General features: G+C 39.1%; 1 non-coding gene across 1 annotated transcript; it reads right to left on the bottom strand.

The window, feature by feature from the left end:
* Positions 1 to 7,073: 7,073 nt before the first annotated feature.
* On the bottom strand, positions 7,074 to 7,177 carry LOC112739988 (small nucleolar RNA R71). Its single transcript, XR_003170920.1, has one exon. It is a non-coding gene; the product is annotated as a small nucleolar RNA R71 (small nucleolar RNA).
* Positions 7,178 to 10,175: the final 2,998 nt, after the last annotated feature.

The following is a 10,175-nucleotide window of genomic DNA, read 5'->3' as shown; positions in this document are numbered from 1 at the left end:
TTATGTGCCTGGTTCCCATTTGGAACCTTGCTGGCTTCACTTGTGAATGTCGCACGTCACTTTTCTTCATAGGAGGCCCAAAAAAGGTAAGAGAGTTAATGTAGCGCTCTCTCCAATTTGATCGCTGCCTGTATGATGCTCCTTGTATGCTGCAATTTCCCAGCGCTCAGTTGAAATTCCAACATAGCGCTACTTTGCTGCCTTGTGCAGCTTGCTTTTCTCTTCATGGGCCACAAAAACGCTCAATCAAATGAACGTAGCGCTCACTTATTTCCTTGTGCGCGCTGTGGTTCATTGTATTACATGCATGCTTTGGCTTTATATTAGTAATGCCAATTAACTTAGTAATGCAATGCATTATTAATATATGCTTTCATTTGCCAATTCATTGTATGCATGCATGCTTTAATTCATTTCATTCTTTTGGCATTAATAGTTAATTGGATGCTTTCATTGGTTTAATAAAGCCGTATGCATTGCATTCATTCTCATGCTTTCATTATTTTATTTAATAAAGCTTAGAGCTTTATGAACACTAATTGGGCATTACTAGAAAAATTCATGCATGTTTTCATTGGTTAATTAATTAGTAATGCCTAATTACCGTAAAGCTCATTCATTTCATCCATTGTAATTAAATGCATGCTTTAGTTATTATTTCATGCATGCATAAGGCATAAATGCATGCCATGGCTTCATGGTCATGGGCCATGCTTTTAAAAGCGTGGCTTAAGGTTCCAAAGCGTGCTCAACTTCAAAGCGTGCCCAAAATTCCTCTTTTCTTCTTTTCATCATTTCTTCACCTACAAGTAATTAAAACAACCAATCAAAGCATCACCAAGTTCACAAGATTTCTAAATCATTCAAAAACCAACTAATTCTTGCTTAAACCTTATGATTTTATGGCAAATAATTGATGGTTGATTAAATTGACATAACCATGCAAATCCACTCCAAATCACTTACTTATAATGCAAGAAAGTGCATAAAACCTAATGAAACAAGTGAAAAATGCTTGAAAAGCTAGCATAAGATGACCTGTCCTCATTGGGCTAAGCTTTGATGAAATCCACATGATAGGGGACCTCTAGGGCGTTGAACACAGGCTAAGGGATCCTATCTGTGCGTTTGGACGCTAGTCTCTGCTCTTGGGGTACTGGACGCCGGGATGGAGGTAGGAGGCTAGCATTGGACGCCAATTTTGGGCCTTCTAATCAAAAGCAAAGTATGGAATATTACATTTCTGGAAAGCTCTGAAAGTCATCTTTCTATAGCCATTGAGAACGCTCCATTTGGACTACTGTAGCTCCAGAAAAGCTCTTCCGAGTGCAAGGAGGTCAGATTCAGACAGCATCTGCAGTGCTTTCACTGTCTCTGAATCAAACTTTTGCTCCAGCTCCTCAATTTTGGTCAGAAAATGCCTGAAATTGCACAAAAACAAAGAAACTCATAGTAGAATCCAAAAATGTTAATTTAACACTAAAACCTATAAAAACTTAATAAAAACTAAACAAAATATACTAAAAACTATATGAAAATGATGCCAAAAAGCGTATAAAATATCCGCTCATCACAACACTAAACTTAAACTGTTGCTTGTCCCCAAGCAACTAAAAAACATAGTAGAATAAGAAAAAGAAAAGATACAATAAATTTTAAAGTTTCCAATGAAACTCAGTTTCAATTAGATGAGCGGGACTTAGTAGCTTTTTGCTTCTGAATAGTTTCGGCATCTCACTATCCATTGTAACTCAGAAATGTTGGTATTTAGGAACTTAGAATCCAGATGATATTATTGACTCTCCTAGTTCAGTTCTTTTTATTCTTGAACACAGCTTTTGGAGTCTTGGTCGTGACCCTAAGCACTCTGTTTTCCTGTATTACCACCGGATACATACATGCCACAGACACTTTAACTAGTGAACCTTTTTAGATTGTGATTCAGCTTTGCTAGAATCCCCAGATAGAGGTGTCCAAAGTTCTTAAGCACACTCTTTTTGCTTTGGACCACGACTTTAATCGCTCAGTCTCAAGCTTTTCACTTGACACCTTCACGCCACAAGCACATGGTTAGGGACAACTTGTTTGAGTCGCTTAGGGCAGGATTTTATTCCTTGTAGGCCCTCCTAACTATTGATGCTCAAAGTCTTGGACCCTTTTACCCCTGCCTTTTGGTTTAAAGGGTTACTAGCTTTTTATTCTTGCCTTTTGGTTTAAAGAGCTATTGGCTTTTTCTGCTTTTTATTTTTCTATTTTTTGTTTGCATGCTTATATTATTATTTTTTCTTTTGCAACATGCTTTTTGTTTTTCTTTTGCTGTTTTTTCTTGCTTAAAGAATCAATTTTTGGATTTTTTAGATTACCAATAATACTTTTCCTTTTTCATCATTCTTTCAAGACCAACATTCTAAAATTCCAACTTCAAATATGCACTGTTTATTCATACATTCAGAAAACAAAAGCAATGCGACCACATTAAGATAATTAAACTATTCTTGTTATAAACTTGAAATTCATGTATCTCTCAATTCTTTTCAAATAAAATTTTCTTTTAAGCAAGGTGAGAGACATATGGAACATTTTATAGCTTAAAGAGATAAATGCAAATGATCATGCAACAAGAACAAGAGAACAGACAATACAACATAACAGAAAAAAGAATAAAATAACAGGAAAAGGAGATAAAGAGAACGAATCCACCTTTAATGGTGGCGGCTAGAATTCCTCCTGGAGGATCTAATGTGATGCTTGATCTCTTCAATGTCACTCCTTTGCCTTTGTTGTTCTTCCCTCATAGCCCTCTGTTCTTCTCTAATGGATCTTTGGTCTTCCCTTATTTCATTGAGGGTGGAAGTATGCTCTTGATGCTCTAACCTCAATTGCTCCATATTAGTGCTTATTTCTCCAAGAGAAGTGTGCCATTTATCCCAATAGCTTTGAGGAGAAAAATACATCCCTTGAGATATCTCAGGGATCTCATGCTGAGGTGGTTGCACAGGCTCTTGTGCATGCTCTCTAGTTTACTCCATCCTCTTCTTAGTGATGAGCTTGTCCTCCTCAATGAAGATGCCTCCTTCTATGACAATTCCAGTTGAATTGCATAGATGACAGATGAGGTGTGGGAATGCCAACCTTGCATTGGTGGAAGGCTTCTCAGCAATCTTGTACAATTCTTGAGGGATTACCTCATGTACTTCCACCTCACTCCCAATCATGATGCAATGAATAATAATGGCCTTTTCAATGGTCACTTCTAATCGGTTGCTAGTGGAGATGATAGAGCATTGGATGAATTCCAACCGTCCTCTAGTTATGGACTTGAGGTCAAGCCTTCTTAGTTGAATGGGCTTGCCTTGGGAATCTCTTTTCCACTATGCTCCATCCACACAAATAACTGAGAGCACTTGATCCAATCTCTAAACAAAGTTGACTCTCCTAGTGTAAGGATGAGGATCTCCTTGCATCAAGGCCAAGTTAAATGCCAACCTCACACTTTCTGGGCTGAAATCTAAGTTTTTCCCTCAGACCATAGTGCTCCAATTCTTTGGATTTGGGTTCACACTAGTGTCATGGTTTTTAGTAACCCATTGATAAACCACTATTTTATGGTTTATATTGTGTTTAATTGTGTGGTTTTATCATGATCTTTACCCACTTATTCATATGATTAGCATGCATTTATATTTCCTTCCTAAATTTATTACATGATTGAAAACTTGCTTCTTAGCGACTTTTAATTATGTATTTTAATTCTCCTTTATTCCATGTGATGCCAAGGCATCTTAGGCTAGTTTCACTAGTATTTTTCTGTTAAGTTTTAGTGGTTTTATGCATTTTCTTGAGCTTAAAGTAACCAAGAATGGTTAAAAGAATAACAAAGCAATGAACCATCCAAACAATATGATTTTGATGCAAATTCCATGAGTTTTAGTTATATTACTTGAATGCTATGAATGGAAGATTTCTCATGAAATTTTGCAAGACTTTGATGCATTTGTTTGGATGATTTCAGGGAAGAAGAGGCTAAGCAAGGAAGCAACAAAATCAATAAAGGAAGCTTGAATATCACATGTGGAGTTTAAGTTCCAGTTTAAGGCTAAACTGGAGCTTAAACGCCAGAATCATGAAGGCTAAGAAATGCTGGAATTGAAGTTTAACCTCCAGTTTAACCTTAAACTGGAGGTTAAACGCCAGAATGGAAGTCTCACCAAAGAAGCATGCCCACGTTTAACCTCCAGTTTGACCTTAAACTGGAGGTTAAACGCCAGAAGTGAGAAGAGCACCAAGGGGGGAGGTTCCACGTTTAACCTCCAGTTTAACCTTAAACTGGAGGTTAAACGCCAGAAAGGGGAAAAGCACCAGGGAGCCATTTCCACGTTTAAGCTCCAGTTTGACCTTAAACTGGAGCTTAAACGTGTTCGACCAAGTTTCTCCTCCAGGGTTGCTTTCTCCATTTCCACGTTTAAGCTCCAGTTTAACCTTAAACTGGAGCTTAAACGTGTTCGACACCTCCAGGGCTACCTTTCTCCTCTTCCACGTTTAAGCTCCAGTTTAACCTTAAACTGGAGCTTAAACGTGTTCGACCTCCAGGATGGCTTCCTCCTCTTCCACGTTTAAGCTCCAGTTTAACCTTAAACTGGAGCTTAAACGTGTTCGACCTCCAGGATGGCTTCCTCCTCTTCCACGTTTAAGCTCCAGTTTAACCTTAAACTGGAGCTTAAACGTGTTCGACCTCCAGGGCTGCCCTTCCTATCTCCACGTTTAAGCTTCAGTTTAACCTTAAACTGAAGCTTAAACGTGTTCGACTACATGACTCTCCAGGGCTGCCTTCTTCCATTTCCACGTTTAAGCTTCAGTTTAACCTTAAACTGAAGCTTAAACGTGCTTCTACAAAAAGCTTAAACTGCAACTTAAACGCCACTCTTGGAAAAGGTTTCTGGGCCAAAAATATTGCTGTTTAAGTTAGTCTTTGAGCACAAACATTAACTTAAACTTACTCTGGCATGATACCCAATTGAATATCATGGTTTATGGGATTGGGCCTGAAGAATTGATGAGTCTGAAATTTCAATTTGTTGAGTCATGTATTATTATTTGATTATCACTAAGATGGCTCAATGAATGTTACAGAATTTGGATCAGCAGCCTCATCAAGATTATGGATCATAAACCCAAAGCAAAAGGAAAGCAGGGAGAGGCCTCAAAGCCCAAGAAACACAACAGAAGCTCAATATAGAAAGTGTATAAATAGGATAGAATTTAAGTTAGGGGGGACTTTTACCTTCACTTTTAGCTAGTTTTCATATCTTTGTAATTGAATTCAGAGCTATGACTCACTAAACCCCCTTTCATTGGGTTAGGGAGCTCTATTGTAATTCAATGAATCAATAATAGTTTATCTTCTTCTTCAATCTTTTCTCTTGAATTTTGTTAGAAAGCTTCTCGATCTAATTCCATTGGGTAGTTGTCTTGGGAAAGAAACTACCCATAATTGGAATCCTTCGGAACCTTGGGAAAGGAATGGAGGATTCATGCTAGAGAAGCTTTCTCACAGTGAATTGGATTGGGGTTTGGATGGATATTGTGACATGTAATCCTACCAAATTGTGGTTCATGAAACTGTGTGGTATAATCAGTGATCGAGCATCATCTCTTCTTATGAACATTTAAACCAAGGGATTGGGAATTTGTTCATTTTTAGAGAGAATTGGTGAGCCAAGGGATTGGGATCTAATCATATAAGATTGCCAAGCAAAATTCAATGAACGCATTGCTTGAGGAAGAGATAAACATGTTTTGATTCGGAGATCTCAATATCTCCTATAACCCAATGAATCCCCCAATTCTGATTTCCATCTTCTCTTTACATTCTGCAACTCAATTCATGCAATCACCCCCATTCCCTTTTAATTTCAGCAATTTAGTTTCTGCTCTTTAATTCATGCAATTTAAGATTCTGCCATTTCAATTTCTTGTCATGTACTTTTCCCGCCAATTTTACATTCCGCAATTCTCATCTCAATCTTGATTCCGCTCAACTAGAACACACTTCTAATCCGAATTGCTCACTCAACCAATCCTTGTGGGATTCGACCTCACTCTATTGTGAGTTTTTACTTGACGATAACCGGTGCACTTGCCGGAAGGAATTTTGCCGATAGTGCAATTTCCTAAATCGTAGCATAACTAGTTTATGCGTATCAAGTTTATGGCGCCGTTGCCGGGGATTGGTTTTCGATTGACAATTCTCAAATTGGAAGTTAACTAGATTGAGCATTTTTTTTCTGTTTTGAATAATTCAGTACAAGTTATTTGTTGAATTTTAATTTCTGCACTCGGTTACATGCTTTCTTTCTTTATGCCTTTAAATTCAAGCAACTAACTCACTGACTCACTAACTGTTTGAATTAATTCCTCAATTGCTCTAACCATACTCTTCCATTAACCAAGAGTATTTCACTTGTTTGTTGCCTGTGCTGTGTTCTTGTATGACAGGTAGGAGAGGAGAGACATCAACTCCTCCATATACCGAACTAGAGAGGACCCTTCATAGACTTAGAAGGGAAGCAAGAGGGAAGAGAGTAGTGGGAGAAGAGGAATCTGAAGGAGAATCTGAGGACAATTTTGAGGAAGCTTTAGATCTCAACATGGATAGAGAAGTTCACAACCATGAGAGAGCTGATGGAAACAATGCCATTCCTGAGAGGAGGGTTCTTAGTTCATACATAAACCCAACCTCTGGGAATTGTGGTAGCAGCATCCAGAAACCACCCATTCAGGCCAACAATTTCGAGCTCAAACCACAGCTAATATCACTTGTGGAGAATCATTGTTCATTTGGTGGAAGTGCTAATGAAGATCCCAACCAACATCTCACAAAATTCCTGAGAATTTGTGACACTGTGAAGTCCAATGGAGTCCAGGAAGATGCCTATAAACTGCTTTTGTTCCCATTCTCACTTAGGGACAAAGCAGCTAAGTGGCTGGAATCATTCCCAAGGGGGAGTCTAACAACATGGGATGAGGTGGAAAGCAAGTTTCTGGCACGTTTCTACCCCCCACAAAAGGTCAATAGGCTTCGATCTGAGGTTCAAACTTTTAGACAACAAGATGGTGAAACTCTCTACGAGGCATGGGAGAGATTCAAGGATTTGACAAGGAAATGCCCACCAGACATGTTCCATGATTGGGTGCAATTGCATATTTTCTATGATGGACTCTCTTATGAATCAAGGAAGGCTGTAGACCATTCATCAGGAGGTTCATTGAACAGGAAAAAGACTGTGGAAGAGGCCATTGAAGTGATTGAGACAGTGGCTGAGAATGAGTACTACTATGCATCAGAAAGGCACAACACTAAGGGAGTCATGGAGCTGAACCATGTTGATACAATTCTAGCCCAAAACAAGGTGTTTGCCAAGCAACTAGCAGAGCTTACCAGGCAATTAGAAACAAAGCAAGTGGCTGCAATACACACACAAGATCAAGAGGAAGTAAGCATTGAAGGAGGTGATTGGGAAGAGGCCAACTATGTGGGAAACCAACAAAGGCAATCATATGATCCACACTCCAACACTTACAACCCAGGATGGAAAAATCACCCAAACTTTGGGTGGGGGAACCAACAAACCCAACCACAAAACCACAAACCTTACAACCACAACCAACATAACAATTCCACATACCAAAACTCCAACCAAAGATCATACCAAGCCACACAAAACACTTACCCCCAACCATCATATCATAGCCAAAATAATCAACCTACCCAACTTAATCCGAACCAACAATTTCAAGATCAATTAAACCGGATAGAAGGAATGATGGCAACCATGAGTCAAGACATAACTGAATTGAAAAGCTTCAGGGATGATGTGAGAGCTACCTTAAGAAACCATGGTGAAAAACTCAAGAGGATGGAGTCTCAAGTAGGAGAGCTATCTCAACAGGCCGTCAAATCAACTGCAGTGTTCCCTAGTGACACAGAAAAGAATCCTAAAGGGGAACAAAAGAGAGTGAGATGGGAAGAATGCAAGGCCATCACCATATTGAAGGAAGTTTCAGAAGAAGAAGGAATCAGGCCCTCAGAGCAGGAGCCAGAAATCTTGAAGGAAGGTGTGGAAGAAGTTAAGCAGGAAAGTGGAACTGAGCAAGCCAAGGAACTGCAAAAAGGCATGCTGGAAATATACCAACCAAAAGCACCATTTCCTCAGAGGTTAGGAGGAGGTGAAAAAGGGAAAACCTATTCAAGGTTTTTAGAGACATTTAACTCTCTCCATGTCAATATTCCCTTTCTTGAGATTCTCCATCAAATGCCTACACACATCAAGTATTTAAAGGAATTGTTAAGCAAAAAAAGAGTTTTGAAGGGAGGACAAACGGTAACAATGAACAAAGAATGCAGTGCTCTCATCAAGAAGGACACACTCTCTAAGAAAACGGACCCAGGAAGTTTTCATATCCCTTGCATCATAGGGGAAACAAAAATTGACAGAGGATTCTGTGATCTAGGAGCCAGCATAAATGTGATGCCTCTAACTCTTATGAAGAGGCTACAACTGAATGAGGTGAAATCCACTGATGTAATCATACAACTGGTTGACAAAACTCAGAAGCAAGCTGAATGGGTAGTTGAAAATGTGCTGGTGAAAGTGGGGGATTATTACTTCCCCACAGACTTTGTCATTGTGGACATGGAGGAAAGCTACTTACACCCTATCATTCTGGGCAGACCATTTCTAGCCACTACTAGAGCGCTCATAGATGTAGAACAAGGAGAGCTAATTCTGAGAATACATGATGAACAGCTCATTTTCAAAGTTTTCAAACCTGCATCTGAGCCTGAACCAGAACCTGAAAAGCCTAAGGATGATAGTAGCCATCTGTGTTTGGAGGAAAGTAATCCAGCAGCTGAAACTCTAAAACAGTCCTTGGAAGGCAAACAAGAGTTGCAAGAGTTAAAGCCACAAGAATCAATGGAAACAGATCAGAAGGATCCTCCTGACATAAGAGTCAATGAAGAAATCCTCAAGAGAAAGGGAAGAGTGATAGGGAGATTGCCAAGAGGGTGGAGAAATAAGAAAATTCCCACTGAAGGTTTTTCTCCGGGAGATAACGTGATATCAAGTCATTATCTGCCAATCCCACCTGGCCTCAAAACCATTCCTTCCCAGCTCCCTCAAGTGTTCACAATCAGGAAAGTTCTTTCTATGGAACATTTAGAGGTCATGAATGAATCAAGGGGGACGTTTTCATAGTGAGAGGAGAAGACGTCAAGCACTACAATCCACCCTAACAAGGGACAACCGTCAAGCTAGTGACGTTAAAGAAGCGCTTCATGGGAGGCAACCCATGTTTTAATATCCTTACTTTTTTTGTTTTGTTGTGCATCTAATAAAGCATGGTTTCTTATGCATGAACTTGAATCCTCAGGACAACTGCTGAAAGAGTGCACTAAACATTGCATGTAAAATGCAATTCGTCTCTAAGTTTGGTGTGCCTGAAGGCACCCCAAATTTTATTCAAAATGCATTCAATTTTTAATGCACAACCAAAGATTAAGTTTGGTGTTCCTCTTTGAACACGGTTCATGAAAAGCACGAAGTTCCTCTGGATTTCGAAATTCATGACAAGTATACCATTCGCATGTTTTAATGCTTTGGTTTCAATTACTTAGGGTAGTAAATTTGTTTAGAATCAAAGAGCCAAGGTGACTATGATTTATTAGAATTAAGCACATTCATTAAGGACAACCAATATGGATTTCATGTCATCAGGAGACTTGACCAAACACTAAGTTTGGTGTCCAAATAATAAGTGTGCATACATATAGAAGTCACGGCTATAAGCTAATAAAGACAATCATTGATTTACATGTGCAAGTACTATTCATAATTCACATGGACCGAAAAATGATAGCAAACTTGTTTGTTTGTGCAGGTACAAAAGAAAAGACAAAAATGGAGGAAAAAGACAAAGGGAGGTACGGTGCTTGGTCAAAAAGGAAGTTCACAAGTCTTTGAAACTAACACATGGGAAAAGGAAGTTCTGCAAGAAAAGATAGCTACATGTACAAACTAAGGCACCCAGAATACTTCCAAGAAAATGAAAAGCAATTCGTCCTTCTCCCTAATTCATATATTTACCATCAAGCCACCCTTCACAAACCACCCTAG

This window comes from Arachis hypogaea, chromosome 13 (genome assembly GCF_003086295.3).
Source record: "Arachis hypogaea cultivar Tifrunner chromosome 13, arahy.Tifrunner.gnm2.J5K5, whole genome shotgun sequence".
NCBI classification, from domain to species: domain Eukaryota; kingdom Viridiplantae; phylum Streptophyta; class Magnoliopsida; order Fabales; family Fabaceae; genus Arachis; species Arachis hypogaea.
The sequence above is the reverse complement of the archived record's forward strand: the minus strand, read 5'-3'. Positions and strand labels throughout refer to the sequence as shown.